This window comes from Lutra lutra, chromosome 9 (assembly GCF_902655055.1).
Source record: "Lutra lutra chromosome 9, mLutLut1.2, whole genome shotgun sequence".
Taxonomy (NCBI): Eukaryota; Metazoa; Chordata; class Mammalia; order Carnivora; family Mustelidae; genus Lutra; species Lutra lutra.
Window position 1 is genome coordinate 82,309,969 of NC_062286.1, and position 18,693 is coordinate 82,328,661.

At 45.1% G+C, this 18,693-nt stretch overlaps 1 long non-coding RNA gene across 3 annotated transcripts; it reads left to right on the forward strand.

The window, feature by feature from the left end:
• Positions 1-401: 401 nt before the first annotated feature.
• Positions 402-13,561, forward strand: LOC125109945 (uncharacterized). Of its 3 annotated transcripts, XR_007130382.1 has the most exons (6): positions 402-523; positions 1,371-1,378; positions 4,188-4,191; positions 5,257-5,317; positions 9,831-10,090; positions 11,376-13,561. It is a non-coding gene; the product is annotated as an uncharacterized LOC125109945 (long non-coding RNA). The 3 variants fall into 3 exon arrangements; XR_007130380.1 differs by lacking the exon at positions 11,376-13,561 and having other exon boundaries at positions 9,831-10,091; XR_007130381.1 differs by lacking the exons at positions 1,371-1,378; positions 4,188-4,191; positions 5,257-5,317; positions 9,831-10,090; positions 11,376-13,561 and adding exons at positions 1,014-1,139; positions 1,990-2,083; positions 3,129-3,296; positions 3,453-3,827.
• Positions 13,562-18,693: the final 5,132 nt, after the last annotated feature.

The window sequence follows — 18,693 nt, forward strand, 5'->3', positions numbered from 1 at the left end:
ATAGCATTCTGGAAAGCACGTGACCAAAGGTATTTTTCTAAATAACCTCAAGTGCTAGTCGAGTTATTCTTTAAATTGCATGCCAGCGACATCTCCTAACTGGTATTTCGTTTGGCAGGCATTGAGCCACTGCCACAGCCTGGATTTTCCTGCAGGCAGAGCCCGGCCTTGTTTTGACAGTCATTTCTGCTGCTTTCTGCTTCTGCCTGGAAGGATCACACAGTTGCAGAGGTCTGGGGAGGGATGCACTTGGGGGGATCCAAATTGTCAAAGGTACCTCTGCTCGGATAGGGGGGTCTTCTCTGTGGCCCAAGGAGCTGGCCCAGGGCCCTTGGGGTGAGTGTTAAAAAGGTTTTCTCTAAATGGTGGCATCAGTGAAATTATATCTCTTCTATGAAGCTTCCATCAAAACAATTAGGAGACCCCAGGCTGTTGTCTTCTGGAAACTTCCTTCTACCAGCAACAGTTTCCCACCCGCCCATGCCACTCCCAACATCCAAATGGTTTCCAAAGCTGCAGTCAGGTTAGTACACCATGTCTCTGCTCTTGGGTGAGGCTAGGTCCTGGCATGACAATGACCCAAGCTGAACCCAACAGAGTCCTTTCAAAGCCAGGCTCTCTATCTTGTGGGTCACATGGATAGGGAAGCTCATCTCAAGAAGACATGGAGAACTGATAAAATTTGCAAAGAGAAGGAGGACTCAAGTCAGAGAGAGAGGGTTCTGATGATGTCCTGGTCCCTGGTCTCAATTTTCCCTGAAACCCAGCTCCCTTAAATCCTGCAAGACATCAGAATAGCCTTAAAATTAATTTCCAGGATGCCTGGGTGGCTCAATCGGTTAAGCATCTGTCTTTGGCTCAGGTTAAGATCTCAGGGTCCTGAGATCAAGGCTTGAGTCAGGCTCCCTGCTTAGCAGGGAATCTGCTTCTCCCCCCTGCCCCTCCCCCTCGACTCATTCTCCCTCTCTCTCACATAAATAATCTTAAAAAATTTTAACTTCCTTTGCCCTCAGGCTAGTATAAATGGGGCTTCTGTCACTTGAAACCAAAAGAGTCCCAAGAATGTTACCTGACTCCCTTTCACTCACTGTGAGCTGTGGAATACCTGTGACTGCACTCCGTCAGCTTCTTGTTTACAGGTGGGCTCGCTTTAAGAAAGCTTGATATATTAGAAAGCAAATAATCAAGTCTGAAAAATTAGTAAGTGTTTATACCCCCAAAAGAATTATTTGTTTTATAAAAAACAAACAACTCACCCAAAGGGATTCTTTCAATTGCAATTTGCCTACTGTATTAAAAACATTCTTCTGGAGACAAAGCGTCCATCAAAGGGACTAGCAACATAAATGTTGATGCACCACATGTATTAGTTTCCAGGGTTGCCATAACAAAATACCACAGATGATGTATTCTTAAATAATAGAAATTTACTGTCTCACAGTTGTGGAAGCAAGAAGTTCAAGATGAAGGTGTTGACAGGGTTGTTTCTTCCTGAGAATTGTGAGGGAAGGAACTCTCCTAGGCCTCTGTTCTTGGTTTGTAAATGGTGGTCTTCTCCCTCTACCTCTTCATAACAACCTCCTTCTGTGTACGCCTGTCTCTATGCTCAAATTTCTCCTTTTTATCAGGACAACAGTCATTTTTGTACTTAATGATCTCATTTTCACTTCACTGTCTCTATAAAGACCTCATCTCTAAATAAGGTCACATTCTGAAGAAGAACTAAGAGTTAGGACTCCCACATGGTTTTTTTTGGTTGGAGGACATAATTCAACCCTGAAGCCCACACAATGGAATACTATGCTGGCAGGACAAAGAAGGAGGTGTGCCTACATGTTCCAAGAGTAGAAATCTCCACAGACGTTATGTGAAAAAGCCAGTCTTTATGTCTGTATATTCTGATCCTCCTGTGAATTATGCATGTGTGTGATTGAGTATGCATTGACATGAATAGTTTCACATAAAGGTTTTTTTAAAATTTATGGACAGAATCAAGAAAAGTTCTTGAAAGCTACCATTTTGAAGAGAGATGTGAAGGGAAGAGACTTTCACTTTCCATTTGTCTATATTGTCTGAATCTCATGTATGTATAAATATTTATATATGTGTGTGTATGTGTATATATGTGTAAATATATACACACTGTATACACATATAGTATGTTTATACTATATATATACACATACACACACTTCTTTTCTTTCTTATACTTTTCTGTATTCTAATAACAATGTAAGCTATTTCTTGTCTTAAAGATACAAGTTGATTTATACCTAAGTTTTATGTGCCAAACACGACCTACATTCTTTGTATCTGTCTGTACTTGTAAGCTTTTAAAAGGTTATGTTTGTTTTTATCCTCACATAAGGTGCTTTGCACAACTGGCCAGGAAATCAAGTGTTTTGGAGGCAGTGGTGGAGAGGGCTGATGGCGATGATGATGGAGAAGAAAACAAGATTAGTCATGGCTTGGAAGTTGGCTGGAACTTCTTCCTTGGATGATGAAATGCTTTTGCTTATATACCAGAGAATTATCAGGCAAGACCTTGGACATACCATAGGCTACTATTGCATTCTGATACCTGTAATGGTTTTGTAGGTCCAAGAAAAATGTCCTTGGAAGGAATGAGAAGGTTGGGATCCACTTCCTTACTTTTTTTTTTTTTTTTAATGGAGAAAAATCCTCTGTGCTTCTCACATGGAAAGAGAAACAGGAATCCTTTTTTTTTTTAAAGATTTTATTTATCTGACAGAGAGAGATCACAAGTGGGCAGACAGGCAAGCAGAGAGAGAGAGAGGAGGAAGCAGGCTCCCTGCAGAGCAGAGAGCCCGATGTGGGACTCGATCCCAGGACCCTGAGATCATGACCTGAGCTGAAGGCAGAGGCTTAACCACTGAGCCACCCAGGTGCCCCCACTTCCTTACTTTTAATTCTACTTTAAGAGCCCTCTCTTTCCCTAGACCAGTTTTTAAAAATCCCAGTTACAGAAGAAAAGCCCCAAGATCCTGAATATAAATAATTCCCTTCTCCCCCGTGCACCTAGAATGGTTCTAGATAGGTGCTGCTCTTGAGAACATTGAAGAAATAGGCACTCCCCTTATGTTCCATAGGACTTTGTTCTCTTGTAGAACCTGGTTGAGAAGGATGCCCTAGACTCCGCTGCCTCCCCTTGGTGACACCAGCCCACATAATTACATATCTTCTACTTCTAAGAAGGAGCCAGGACCCGCTGTGCCCCATGTTAACATGTAACAGCCAGGCCAGACCATCTGGAGAGTTCCAGCCCCATCCAGAAGGTAGGTACTGCCTGGCACATCCACTCTGGGACCTAGAATCTAGCCTCGGATGCCCCAAATGGTAGCTGTATGCCTTTGCACTTAAACTTAAATACAATTTAAAATTCAGCTCCTGAGTTGAACAGCACAGACTGGAGAACGTTTCTATCATCACAGGAATTTTTACTGGCGAGCCCAGTGGTTGTCAGATGGGTCCTTGCTCCAGACTCCATGCAGTTCACACAGGGAGTACCTGAGAACATCAGAGCACACCCCATGGGACGAGAGCTACACACAGTCTCTTCATGAAATAAAGCAAACAAGTAGCTCCACAACTTTTTGAAGCTCTAATAAGATCTCTCTGGTGAAACACAAAATACTTCAGAAGACTGAGTAGAAGACAAAAATATTCATTCATTCATTCATTTTTGGAGTTCAGGAGCAATGGATTGAGTTAATTATACTCCTCAGCTCATGGAGCATTGTCACCACTGGCCTGGGTGAGGTTCCACTCTTGTTTATCTTATTAATTTTCTTTTATCACTTTTCCATATTGCCATCCTTTGCTCCCTCCTAACCTTCCATAACCTTTCTATCTGAAATGTGTGCACTCTCTGGGGTGCCTGGCTTGCTCTGTCAGTGGAGCATGTGACTCTTGATCTTGGGGTTGCAAATTCAAGCCCCATGTTGAGTGTAAGCTTAGGTAACAGAAAATATATATTTTTTAAACTGTTTTTAAACGTGTGTACTGTGTTTGCAGGGGCACCCGAAGACCAGGCGTGTGTTGTGTGTTTTGTGTTCATGTGTTCTATGATGGTGTTGTTTCTCTCATTCCATTTGTCACTTTTCTCACTCATGGCTTTTGACTTGAGACAGGAGAGCAAAGAACAGAACTTCCCTGAGGATGCAAAGATGAGTCTGAGAACAGAAGCAGGCGCCAGGGCTTCATTTCTTTGCATGGTTCTCTTCCACCGGGGACCCAGCCTCCTGGGCACACAACACAAGTGCTCACCTGTCTGTGAACACGCGTGGGTTGTTGGGCCAGCAGGACTTAGGTCAGGTTATTGTGTAATTTTTATCAACTCTCCCCTCCCATTTGTTATTATTGGCTTCTTCATCTTGGTTTTCTTTCTTCCTGAAGAGAATTGCCCAGGCCTTCCCATGCCTGTCCCATGCTCTGTTTGTCCCATCCCAGGCTCAAGAACAGCTCTCTGGGCTTGGCTCTGATTCTATGACCCAGACTTTGAAGCTGAGTTACTGATTTACACAGCTGTTCACACTCCCTGCTTCTGCCACTGACTAGCTCTGCTGCAGTCAACTGAATTACTCTTTACCAACATTGGGTGTCCCTAACTGAGAGATTATACTGCCCTGCTCGATTGAACTCTGGCACTGCTATGCGACAGTGGCCAGTGAAATGTGAGCAAAAATGGCACATGTTACTTTGGAGCAGAAGCTGTATAAGCCACCATGCTCTTCGCCAGGCACTCTTTTTCTTCTGCTGGGGTCTCAGAGTGAAGATAACATGGCGGAGCCACTGCCAATGCATGATGAACGTGCCACTGGGTAAAAAATTGACCATTATTGTAAGGGGCTGAGGCTTAGGGTTGTTTGTTACTGCAGCTTATCCTTGTCTAGCCTGACTGATACAACTTCCCATCCTGAGTTCTTACCTTCCTAGCCACGCAAGTGCTATTCTTAATAGCTAAGGTTCACCGACCCCCTGCTGTGCCCCTTGTATTGGACTTGGCTCTTTACACACATTGTCATGTTCAATGCCAGTTCATATTTTATGACCACTTCACAGGTGAAGAAATGAAGCATCAGTTTGCTTCAGGAAGTTTCCCAGGGTCACAAACTTCACAGAACTGGTTTTGGAACATAGATCTGATTCTAGAGCCCAAGTTCTTAAAACCATGAGGTTATGCTACTCAGATATCCTCCAAGACTGACATCGTGCCTTTCTTTCACCAATTTCCAGCTCCTCCCAGTGTCATCCCAAAGCATCTGATTCACACATCCCAGCAGCAGCCATACCTCAGGTACCAAGCACTCCTCTAACTCTGCTCTCATACAACTGCAGATACTGGGAGTCTTCTGCTCTGCTCTGCCAGTCCTCCCTGCTGTTTCAGCAGCTGGGTCTGTCCTCAAGCCCTGTCCTTCACTGGACTTGGACAATTTCAGCTGGGTTGCCCTGCTACTGACCAGCACCAGCCTTCACACTGCCATACCTTTTTTTCTTCCTCCAGCCCTCCTTCCTCTAGCGTCTCCTAAATGTGAACGGTTTCCATGTTCTGTTCTATGCTAAGCCCACCTCTTTTCTTTGTGAAGAGTTTCCACCAAAAATTTCACCAGATCCCATTATTTCAAGTATCATTTCCTTGCCAGTGCCTCCTAAACCGGCATTCTACCCTGACTTCACTCCCAAGCCCCAGTTCTGCTTTTTATTTTTGCCTCCTGGAGTGATTTTCTAGAGACATAAGATCAGTATCTCCAAAAGGAAGCTCACATCTTACAGCCCATTCATTCTCCACTCTCGTCATCTTCATTTCTAGTAAGTTTCCTGCATTGTCTCTGCTCTTATTCATTCATTCACCAAACATCTGCTGAGCACACACATTCTATGAGCCCAGGGAGAGGCTCCACTTGGTCCCCCTCCTGTTCTTCACAGCCTGTCTGCCACCAAGTCCTGCTGCATCCAGCCCCTCCTTTCAGAATATACCTCCTAATCTTGGATCATTCCATTCTTTTACAAGGAATGCTGTCCACATGTGCAAACAAAATAATTTCAGCTCCCCCTTTTGAAACAGAAAATTTGAAGTTAGAAATATGAGTCTCTGCTGAAGAAGGAAACTAACTTTAAATTAAAGGGAAATCATGAGATAAGTCACTTAAACAGAAAAGTGCCTTATTTATTTGGATGCTGTGCCCTAAAGTTTCTTTATCTTTCTTTCAAGGAAGCTAGATATACGACCTAGTGAATTACAGAGCTTTGTTTAGCCAAGTAAGCAGTTTGAAACGAGGACTTTAAATCAGATTAAATGCTCTATTCACCAACATGAGTGACAGATTTTCCTCTTTGTAGCTTTCCCCCATTCAATGCCAAGTGATAAAGACTGTCTTCCTAGCAAGTTGTTCTTTATGAGTGCATGTTTACCTGCCTGAATCAATAATCATATTGCTATAGATGTAAAGATTCATGAGACATGCTTTAGATAACCATGAAAAGTCATAAAAGATAATTTACTAATTTTATAGCTATCTTCTCTTCACCTATATCTGAACTTAAAATAAACCTACTCCATATTTTTTGCTTTTTCTTGCCTAGGGCTAATACCTTTATCCTTTTATTCACTAAAATCTTCAATATGATTTCCAGCATTTGAAACTGTCCCCTTTGCTCTCTTCACTGTACTTGAGTGCTACTAAAAGTCTTCTGCTGTTGTTGTGGGCTGAATGGTGTTCCCTAAAAATCTACATTGAATCCCTAACTCCCAGTACCTGTGAATGTGACCTTACTCGGAAGAAGGGTCTTTGCAGTTGTAATCGAGTTAAAATGAGGTCATGCTGGATTAGGATGGGCCTAATCCAGAGACTGGTGTCTTTGTGAGAGAAAAGAGAAGAGAGTGATTTGGACACAGAGACACCGGGGAGAATGCTAGACGATGGCAGAGGCAGAGGCTAGACCGAGGCATCTGCAAACAAAAAAGCTCCAAGGGTTGCTGGCAGCCACCAGAAGCTGGGAGAAGCAAGGAAGGATCCTCCATGAGAGCATCAGAGGGAGCGTGGCACAGCTGACATCTTGGTCATGGACCTTAGGCCTCCAGAACTGTGAGACAATTCATGTCTGTTGTTTTAAGCCCCACCACTCCCCTCCACCCTCACCCCCCACCCAGTGTGTGGTCATTTATTATAAGAGCTCTGGGAAACTAATATGGTTACTGGATTAACTGATAAACTAACCTAAAGTACACCACGGAGTGTTCTTGGATACTTCGACACACCCTGCCCCAGCTCTCCAAATCCTACCTGACTTACCAGACTCAGCATGAGACCTGCCATTTTCCTGACAGTCATCCAAGTTTGCCTAGGATTCTGGACAATCAGGGATTTGTCAGTTTGAATCATTCCTTTGATCCCTCAAACATAGATGAGAATGGTGATCCCAAGCTGGTGCCACTTTTCCTTGGCAGTGGGAAAAGCTATCCCCTCCCCTTGACCACCCCCAGAGGGTGGGGACCATGCCCCAGGGCCAGGAAGCAGCATTTTGAAGAGGGCCTAGGGCTATAAGCTGTCCTCCTAGCCTGTGGTTCTGTTGTCCTTCCCTCCAGTAGCACGATGTTGTGGCTTCCTCATGAGTCCACAGACAAGAGGACCAGGGTTGGAGCAGCAAGTCTGGGGAGAATGCTTGCAGAAGGGTTGTTGGGGGAAGTGGGGATGTGGCCCAGGGAGGCCAACTGCTGCTGGGCAAAGCGCCCTAGCAGTGCAGCAGGCCTCATGTGAAGTGGACCAAGAAGAAGCGCTGTGTGCTGTGTCAGGGTGATGACTGAGGGACAGGGAGCGCTTGGTATTTGTTGGGGGAAAAAAATCCTGCATCTCACACTGTGTTGGTGGTTTTCTCTCCCTCACATTAATACAATCTACTCCTGGCCTGAAACCATCATTATTGAAATAAAGAGTGCTGGGCTACGGAGCGGAAAGAATGAGTTTGCGTCTAACTACTCTGAGCTTTAGAAATTCTCCCTAGAAAATGATCGTTGACCCGCTCTTTCTGCATCCAGAAACCGTGCATGCGAAACCAGACACTGCAGGTGAAAAACGCTTTGTAGGTGTGGGATGCTATACGCGGTTCGCTGTTTTTTATGATCAGGGTGGCTATCCATCTGTTAATCAGTAGAAGCTCCTCAAAAGCAGGAATGGTTTGTTAGGGGTGCCGTGTGGGCCCTGGCACTCAGTACAGATAGACGAGGATGCACAAATGGTGAATTTTGCTCAAGGATCAACGTCCCCAACTCCTATCACACAGCCTCTCACCTGCCTACCAGCTGCAGTCAAATGCTCTACCACTGAGCTATACCCCCGTGCCTACCAGCTGAACCTTCTCTTTCTGCCCTTGGCCCCTCTCATGGGGGCCTGGCCCTTCTCAGGAACCTCTGCCCCAGCAGAGTCCAGCCCTCTGAGGACAGCAACACAGGACGTAGGCTCACCAGGGGCCACCCACTCACTAAAGGACCTTGGGCAAGCCTCAACCATCCTCTTCTTTATTTTATTTGCCCATTCCACGAGGGGACAGGCAGAAATGCCTGCCCAGGGTAAGGGCTGGTGTAGGCAATGTCAGGGAATATTTGTTCTTCCAGACAGATGCTTTAGAGTTTCTGACCTCGTCATGGGCCAATCAGTGTTTTCTAGTTCCCTGGAGTGTCAACCCTCTACAGGCATCTTGCCAACTGGCCCCATGTGGCAAATGAAAAGCATGTGTGCAATCCTGGCCTGATTCTTCCAGCTACCCTGGCTTTTTTAAGGTAGAACAATGGGAAAAAGATGCCAAGTCATAGGATCTTAATTGAAAAATGCAACACCCTCCCAGTCATGCACTGTAGTTGAATGAACGCATATACATTTATGTAAAACTTCATAAAATCTAGATGATCCCTTCATGTGCACACACGCGTGTGCGTGCACACACACACGCACACATATCCCTCACCTCAATATCAAGCCTCCCACTTCCATCTACTCTTGTTCATATCTTTATGACAAGAGAATTTCGTATGTGGCAACAGAAACTTCTACTCAAGGGTCACAAGACCAGCTCTGAGCTGCTGTGTTACTTAATTTAATTTAATTTTATTTTATTTTTTCAGTGTTCCAAGATTTATCGTTTATGCACCACACCCAGTGCTCCATGCAGTATGTGCCCTCCTTAATACCCACCACCAGGCTCACCCATCCCCCCCACCCCTCCCCTTCCAAAACCCTCAGTTTAGTTTTCAGGTCCACAGTCTCCCATGGTTTGTCTCCCTCTCTGATTTTCCCCAACTCTCTTCTCCTGTCCTTCTCCCCATGTCTTCTGCATTATTCCTCATGCTCCACAAGTAAGTGAAACCATATGATAATTGACTCTCTCTGCTTGATGTATTTTACTCAGCATAATCTCCTCCAGTCTCGTGAATGTTGATACAAAAGTTGGGTATTCATCCTTTCTGATGGCTGTGTTACTTTAAACAAGTCACTTTACCTCTCTGAACTTCGGTGTCCACCTGTAAATTCCATCTTTAAATCTATGAATTTCCATCTATATGTTGAGAGTAATTAGACCTAACCCAGAGGATGGTTATACATGTATTACAGATGCAAAGGCATAGTAAAAATATATCACCACTATCATCTGCCTCTTTCAAACATACTCATAATTCCCTTAAATCCTGGCGACTTTTATGAAAGCCAGATAAGGTAAGCAGAGAAACCATGAAAGGAATAGCTACAACATCACAAGATGACTCTCTCAAGCTCCGCATGGAAATAAACAAGATGACCTTGTATGTTCTAATTCAGACCCTGAGGCAGCACAAACATGGCTCCAGCTTGGAATAGAAGCAGATGCTCCCTCCCCAGAGCCAAGATCACCCAGAAGAAGACCTGGGCACAGGGAAGGAGGAGAAGATGAGGAGAAGGGCACTCCAGAAGCCTCCATGTCCCTTGGGAGGGAGAGAAAAAAAGCCTTCTCCACACAGAAGACCGGATGGTTGAACTGTCCTCTGACCTCCCTGCGGGACTGCTTGTGAGGTGGGCCTGGAGGGACACAGGGTGGCAAGGTAGGCACCGGGCTAGTTAGACTCCTTCTGGATGCCATGACCACTGACCAGTCCCAGCTTCTCCACCAACCAGTTTGTACTGAGCCCTCTAAACCACGGTCTATGTGCCGCCAAACGGAGCTGAAAGTCCTTTCATTTGGCTCAGCCCTCTCTCTCCCACTCACCCTCCCCACCCTCTTCTGGTCTGCTTCACCACAGTGGTAGCTACTGTGGCTGACTTTCTCAACCTCTATTCCTCTATTCCTATCCTATTCTAGAATATGCATCTTCCCACAGGGAGGGAGCCGGAAAGCCACAGTTTACATATCCCACAGTGCTTGGCTAGGCTTCAGGGGTACCTACACATCAGCTGGAGGGCACAGGCACTCGCATTCTGAATGGAGTTACACAGAAAGAAGGTAACACCTACTTTCAAGTTCCAGGTTAGGCCAAGGTGGTCCATGGCTCTGGCTGAGGCTGCATCTTCATGGTCAGGAGAAAGGCATCAGCCTTCTTGGCAGCCTGACTCTGTGGGGTGATCTCGGACATTGTTCCTGTGAGATTATTGTATAGCCTTTCTTCATCCATCCCCAAATTCTGAAGGCAAGCTATATCCTTATGTAAATATCGTTCTGCTTAGAGTACATCCGGTCACCTACAACTGAGAGCCTGGACCGACACAACCGGTCCCATTTTGCCATTCCCTGAGATAAAACACTCCCTTCCAGGTGCCAGGGAAGCTGTTGCTTTGAGAACCATTCTAGGAATGGATCTGTGAAGTGACTTTCTCATAACCTGGCATTAGCAGGTGGATACGTTCTGACATGTCTAGTGGCCAGTGTAAATAAATATAACCAAGCCTTCAAAAAAAAAAAGAAAAAAGCATCATTTTGCCTGGGCCATCAAGCCTTCCACAGTATAATTGATGGAGACAAGCTAGAAGGAAAAAGACCACCCCAGGAAAGGGTTGCAGAAAAGTGGCATCTGAAAAGGCCGGTTTTCATTCACCTTTTACATGACATAATCCATTCAGGCTCCACACGTGTATATTCACCGCCTTTTACAAATGAAACCTCGCAGTCCTAACGGGAGGGAGGTTGCAATTCGTTTCAGTCTCTCATGTCAACCATAATCCACGTTGGGTTGTTTCCAGAGCTAATACCATTCTTAGGATCATCTACATGATTTCTATTAGGTACATAAATATAACTTCTTCTACTGTGAATACCACCCACGCGAGGGGGAGAGGAAAAAAAAAACAAGTGATATTAAATAATTTTGTAAGATTCTTCTTTGATATTTTTAGGAAAAGACATTTTGAATTTTTAAGTTGTGTGAGACAGCCTGTTGTCGGGCAGGGAAGAGCGCCTGTTTGCCTGAGAGTCATCTCTGCCTGGAAAACAGGGTTTCTATCCCGGGCCTGGCTGCATTTACCCTGGCAACGCTGACGCACAGAGTGTGATTGGGATTGGAAAAGGCAACTTGGGGAAACTCAGAGCTGGTGTCTCTGAACCACAAGAAACCCATCAGGGTGCCCTCGGGTCCGCACTCCAGGCTCCTCGGGAACCTGAAGCCACATTTGAAAAGATGAGGTAACTATGGGGTCGGGCGCAGAGACACGTCTTTTCAATATGAATAAAGAGGAACGAAATAATGGCTTCCTCTGTGAAAACTCCACTGGTCTTCCGAATTGAAAACCGGATGAAATTCTGCTGACCGTTAGGAATTCAGTCTTTAAAATTGCCAAGCCACTAACCATCATAACAGAAAATTACCATATGGAAAAGTTATCAACATGTCCTTTTTGGAAGCAGAAAATCACTGCAATGTTTATAAGTATCAAAAAAAAATCCATTCAACATGTTTCTGGGCATTTTTCCTCCCATTGGGGTGAGTACAGCATTCCCATTAACAGCAGAGTGAAGTATTCATGTTCTCAGAAGTGGCAATGGGCTAATTGCAGATGAAGGACATAAATTCTGCTCAAGAGCCCAGGCACGGCTCCCACACCCACACAGCGGCCCGCTCCTTTGGTTCAGGCACTCGGATGGAAGTGCTGCTTTTTTATTCCAGAAGCCCTAGTGGGTAGCTCAGGCCCCACACACGAAGGGTCTGGATAACTATTATTTTCCAGCACTTACTGCAACCTTCTCCTGATCCAGCTGTGAGGGAGTGGGAGGTGCAGGCCCTGGTGGGGTGTGTGTCAGGATTTAAGTCAAACTTTATTATTTTTTTTTTAAATTGGCTTTTTCTTCTCTTTCTATGGCAACAGCACACTGCAGATTGCTTTGATCTATCTTTTCAACCATCATAGGTTGAGAGTCGGAGTGTGCTACTTACTAATTGCCAACTGGGACATCAGTCAGGAGAGCCACACAAACTGTGATGACAGGCCAGGTGAAGAAGGCCCACGCGCCAACCCCCACCATCTACGCAGAACGCCAGAGAACAGGTGGACATTCTGTGAGGATGTGGCCATGACCGCCAGCGGCTGCTGCTCTCATCCTCTGGGTTCCTGCGTGATTCCACATTTCAGTTGTATTGAAATGAAAGTGGGCAAAATTCCCCTGATCTTTCCCCACTGGGCTACCAGTGCAGCTGGGAGAGAGGGTTTGGGGGGCAGATCTGGGAGATAAAGACAGGAGAGGGCCATAGTAGGGTTCCAAGTGGAAAAGCTCTCCAGCAGGTAGCTCAGAACAGAGAGCAGATAACTGATAGCTGCTGGTGAAGTCCTGTCCCAAAAGTGAGTGTCCCACTGTAGCAGCTGGCAGGGACTGTGCTTGGAGCCAAGAACAAAGCATGGGCCACAGTTTAGCCAAGAACACCTCTTCCCAGAGCTGGGAACCCCTGTCTTCCCTGTAGCCCACATGAACCTCTGACATTCTAGGTCAGTGATTCCTTAACCATAGCGCTCGAGGATTCTCTGATCTCAATATAGACTGCTCTCGCTGTTTATTTCTTTCTGGTGAGAATTCAGCATCCATTTTATGGGAAAAGGAGGAGGGGGTGGGGAGGAAATGGCCCAGAACTAGATTGTCCATGATTGCTTTGGTTGAAAGTGTAATCCTGTTCTTGGGAGCAGGGGATCAAAATTGTACCCAGGTCCAAAAAAATAAAATAAAATAATTGAAAACATTTGTTGCTATTATGGGGATATTAAACACACATCCCCAGGATGAAACAACTGTCTTCTGGAATAGGAGCCAGAAGCCAGTACCTTCGCAGAGCTCTTCCTGACACCTCACTCGGGAGAAAAGTCCAACCCTTTCCCTGCTTCCCCTCACCATTAGCACCTGTCCCCTGCATTATCACAGGTCGAGTCACCTGTGCGCCTCAGTGGTGGACCAGCAGTGACTCTTCTGGTCCCATCACTTCTGAGCAGGCAGAGGAATTCACATCTCTCTGCCCACAGCAATCTAAGGAAACTGCCACAAAGGAAGCAAGGAAACAAAAGAAGGTGTTCAGCCTTAATTTTAAAAATACATGTGCAACACCCACTAGGATGGCTATTATTAAAAAAACAACAACAACAAGTTTGATGAGAATGTGGAGAAATTAGAGCCCTTGGGCATGGCTGGTGGCCGCTGCTGTAGAAAATGAGACGGCAGTTCCTCAAAAAACTCACTGGAGAATTGCCAGATGATCCAGCAACTCCACTTTGGGGCATGTACTCAAAAGAAGGAAAAACAGGGTCCCAAGGAGATACTTGCACATCTGTGTTCGTAACAGCATCACTCCCAACAGCCAAAAGAGGAAGGGAACCCAAGTGTCCATTGATGGGTGAATGGATCAATAAGTATGGTCTACCTATACAATGGAATATTGTTCAGCTCCAAAAAGGAAAGAATTTCTGACACGTGCTATGACTTGGATGAACCAGGAAGACATTGTGCTAAGTGAAATAAGCCAGCCACAAAAGGAAAAATATTGTGTGATTTCATTTGTAGGAGATAGCTAAAACTGTCAGACTCACAGAGACAGAAAGTAGACTGGGGGAGGAGGGGTCTTGGGGGAAGGTCTGGGGCTGGGGGGGAGGGGGGAAAGAAGAGTCGTTCAATGGGGACGGAGTTTCAGTTTGGGAAGATGAAAAGAGTTGTGGAGCTAGATGGCCATGATGGCTGCACATTAATGCCACTAAGCTGTATACTTAAAAATGGTTACAGTGGTATGCTTTACGTTATGCATAGGTTACCATGATTATGCATATATAACATATATGTATATATATTTATGCAACGGCCTAACGGCCTTTCCATTTAGATTTGGGTGATAAGAAACCTTTAGCTGGGTCACTGAACAGGAGGAATGGAAGAATGCAGGAGGCCAGAGGCCTGACAACCAGCTACAGGGCCACCCCTTGCACAGAGCATAAAGAAGAACCTTGCCACCCTCCCTCTTACAGATTCAGAGAAGTTAAGTCACCTACCCAGGTGAGCCAGGTACTAAGTACTGATAGGGTGACAATAGGACCTGAAGCCAGGCTGGCATGCTTCTAAAGCTTTTGATCCTATCACAGGCTATACTTTCCCCTCTTAGAAATATATCACCTTTTCTGAGTCTTCTTGCAAAAGGTACCCACTCCCTACCATTTTTATCATCTCCCAAAGGTCCTCCTGAGTTGAAGTGCATTTTTACTGTATCAGTAGTCTGTGTGACCACACACCCCTAGTTGTGCAGTGCACAGCCTGCGCAACTGTGCCAGACCTCTTGTGAGCATTTTATGTTACTTAAGAAAGGTAATATAATAGTTCACCAGCATGTTAACACCAACATGTTCATTTACTGCAGATAGTTCTCTGGTAGAAAGCAGGGCCTGCTTTAAATGGCTTAGACACAGGTAAGCATTGAGGAGATGCCCAAACAAGCTATGCCACTGTGTGTGTTGACACGGATGTGCTGCACGGTAATGGAATGCTCCCTGGCATCTGCACCTGCACTTAGATTTGACAGGAAATGCCCCAAGTGGCCTCTTGTGCCCCTTTGCCCTACCCATGTCCTCCACTTGCCTTTCGTTTGCTCAATAATAAAAGCAGAATTTAAGTGCTGCTTCAGGCATTTCTGAGTGCGTTCATTTGATTTCAACATAATTTCCAAAAATTCACTATCTGCATTTACCAAAATCCCAACATCAGCACTACCAAAATCTCCTGGACAGCCTCCATAATGCTCAATGATCCTAGTGGTGACCCTGTGGACCAGACATGAAGGGGGCATAGCTGGACCATAGCTCGTCTTAAAAAGAAAATGAACCTGCCTGGAAACAAATAAGGGGATAGATGCTGTGCAGAGGTTCACAGGCTGAAAGGATCGGATGGGCTGATGCTCCCAAACCCCCCAACCACAGGGGCATGAGAAGGAGAAATGAATGAGCAGTCTAGGGTAGGGATCTGTTCCCGAGGGAATCAGGGACCAGAAGTCAGGGACGGGGCTGGAGACTAAGCCATGTACATCACATGACACCTCCCAGGGTACTGCGGACACGGGGGATGACACTGGGTGTATCACTTGGCCTCCCTGAGCCAGTGTCCTCATTAGCAAAATGGGGCAGTACGTGCCTTGGGAGGTTGTTTAGTGATTGTTCAGTAAGGATGTATGTAACCCCTGGCCCATAGTAAGAACACAGTAGTTCTTTTTTTTAATTTATTTAAATTCAGTTGGCCAACATATAGCACATCATCAGTTTTAGAGGTAGTGTTCAACAATTCATCAGTTGCATTTAACACCCAATGCTCATCACATCCCACTCCCTTCTTAATGCTAGTCACCCAGTTACCCCATCCCCCCACCCACCTCCCCTCCCACAACCCTCAGTGTGTTTTCCAGTGCTGAGTCCCTCATGGTTTGTCTCCCTCTCTCATGATTTGCCCTTCAGTTTTCCTTCCCTTCCCCTATGATCCTCTGCACTGTTTCTTATATTTCGCGTATGAGTGAAACCATATGAAAATTGTCTTTCTCTGATGGGCTTATTTTGCTCAGCAGGGTTCTTAAAACAGGCTCCAGATTTCCTGCACACAACCAATAATCATGTGTGTAGTACTCAAGGCTGTGTACTGAGTACAGCACTACAGAGGGAGTCAGCCCGCGATATGTCCACCCCTGAGGATGCTGGAAGAAGGTGTGGAAACTGAACAAAGTCTAGAATCCTCAGCTCAATGTCTGGGGTATAAAATGTCAGCTCTGGTCCACTCAGGAGCCCCTGAGAGAACACTGATTTTCCCCTCTTTTTCCAACAGGGCATTGACTCATACCCAAAATGTCTTTTTTGCTAATGGGCTCAGAAAAGCTAGAACAGTCAATATTATTTTTTTAAAGGAAGTTGTTAAATAAAATGTTTCACTCTGAGACACAGTATAGCTTACAACCCAAAGCACATGAGGTTTAAGACCAGACATTTAAATCTAAGGTGCCACAGGGAAAGGCTGGGAATTTTGCATGTGTTGGATGCCATTCTCCCACTGCTTAAGTTAGGACTCAGTAAGTTCCCTTTGTCAAGTAGGCAAATGGGGTACATGAGGTTGGAGTTACCCACCTGGGAGCCATTGGCTGATGGGGTGATCCGGACTCAGAGCCATGAGGCTGTGTGGTAGTCAGAGGGAAGGTGTGAGGACCAAGCTGGGTAGGCAGAGTTGGTTTCCGTTCCTAAATCCGAAATAACCTTAAATTGATACACTAATTTTAAGGTACCAGGCCACATAAATTGAAGAAAGAATGCATTCAGTTATATGTATAAAAGGATATATTCATAAAATATACATATGCATATTCAGATATAGATACATATATGTACATAGAAAGAAAGAGAGAGGCAGGGAGACATAGACGTGACAAATAACAGTGAGGAAGGAAAGCTCGCCTCTGGCAAAAGGGTGCCGGGGCAACTTCTTGGGACTGGTAGCCTACAAGCAAGGCCTTTAGCACACAGAGCAGGAAGGGAAGGATTTTAGCACACAAAGCAGGAAGGGAAAAGCAGAAGAAAAATTTGATGTTGGGATAGCATAAGTCACATACAAGGAATGCACTGGAGGAGTCATGGAAAATCGACCAGAAAGCTTGGTTAGGGTCGGATTAATACGGATCTCAGAATGCCAAGGAGTTTGGATTTGGTTTGGCAGCCCCTGGAAAAGTGCCTAAGCCGAGGCCAGGGTGGTTATAGAATCTGAACCATGTGACAGCGCAGCTACCAGCAGGGTTTCTAATCACTTTCAGGGAGTCATGGGGGAGCAGCAGGGAGGTGAAGGACAGTGGGGGTACGCCAGACAGTGGCTTTTACCACCAGCACAGAAATACTTTAGTACATCAGCCACTAGTCTGGCTGTACCAACGCATGCTGGCTCAGTATCAGGCCTGTCAGTGGGCTCTCTAAACCCACCCCCCTGGGCATATGTTTCAGTTCCCCCAAGATGACCTGTTTCATTAATGACTGGAAGCCTTTCTTCCCAGCTGTTTCATCTACTTTTGTTCACCTCTCTTGTAAATCTCCTTAATGAAGTTCATAGGAGGAAGTTGTGAAGTCCTTCCTTAGGTTGCAATTCTGCCTTCTTCTGCTTCCGCAGTTCATATCCTGTGGTTGGGTTTGGCCAGTGAGAATGCTAGTGGCCATCCCTATTAGGGCTGAAATACAGAAGGGAGAGACCATGGAATGGGAAGGAAGACATGAGGGCAAGCGACATTAGGAAACAAGAATCCAATAAGATTCAGTCACTGAATGACAAGGGAAGATATGCAAGAGAGAGAGAATTTCAAGGCAGAGTTCAATTACCAACCTCAGGTAAGTGGAAGAACAGCAGCAGCATTGATAGGATTAGGGAAGATGGGAGAATGAGCTGGGGGTAAGGGGAGAAGGAAAACGGAGAAATCAAATTAGTTTTAAACAAGTTAAGTTGGAGATATCCAAATGGAAATACCAGCGGACAGTTGGAAATGTGGAAAAGAGGTGGGAGAAGCTGTCAGAACCAGAGAGAAAGATTGGGAAGACTTTGGAATGAAAACCACAGGATGGGATTTGCACAGGAAAGAAGGAGCTGAGCCAGAGGCTGAAGATAGAACCTTGGGGACCTGCTCACTTATAAGGCAGCAGGAAGAAGTGAAGGAAAAAGGAAGGGGGAGGGGCATGGTGAGGATAGGAGGTAGGTCAGAGCCCTGGTATGAAGGAAGCATGATACTGAATGAATGAACGAGATACCAAAAGGGAAGAATTGGACAGATATAATAACCGTAATGGTTTTTGTTTTGTTTTGTTTTTTGTTCATTTTATTTAAACATAACTCACATATAGTTAACCCATCTGTAGTACACTATTCAAAAGTTTCTAGTATATTTCCAGAGTTGTATAATCATCACCACAACCAAGTTTAGAGCATTTTCATTACTCAAAAAAACCCTATACTCTTTATCCATCACAACCCAAACCACCATGCTCCCTGTCATAGGCAACTATAATCTACTTTCTGTTTCTATAGATTTGCCTCTTTGGGGCTTTCATATAAATGGAATCTTCAGTTATTGGTCTTTTCTGACTACCTTCTTTCATTAGCATAATGTCTTCAAAGTTCAGCCATGTTGTAGCATGTATCAGTACTTCTTCATTCCTTGTTATGGCCAAATAATATTCCATTGTGTGAACA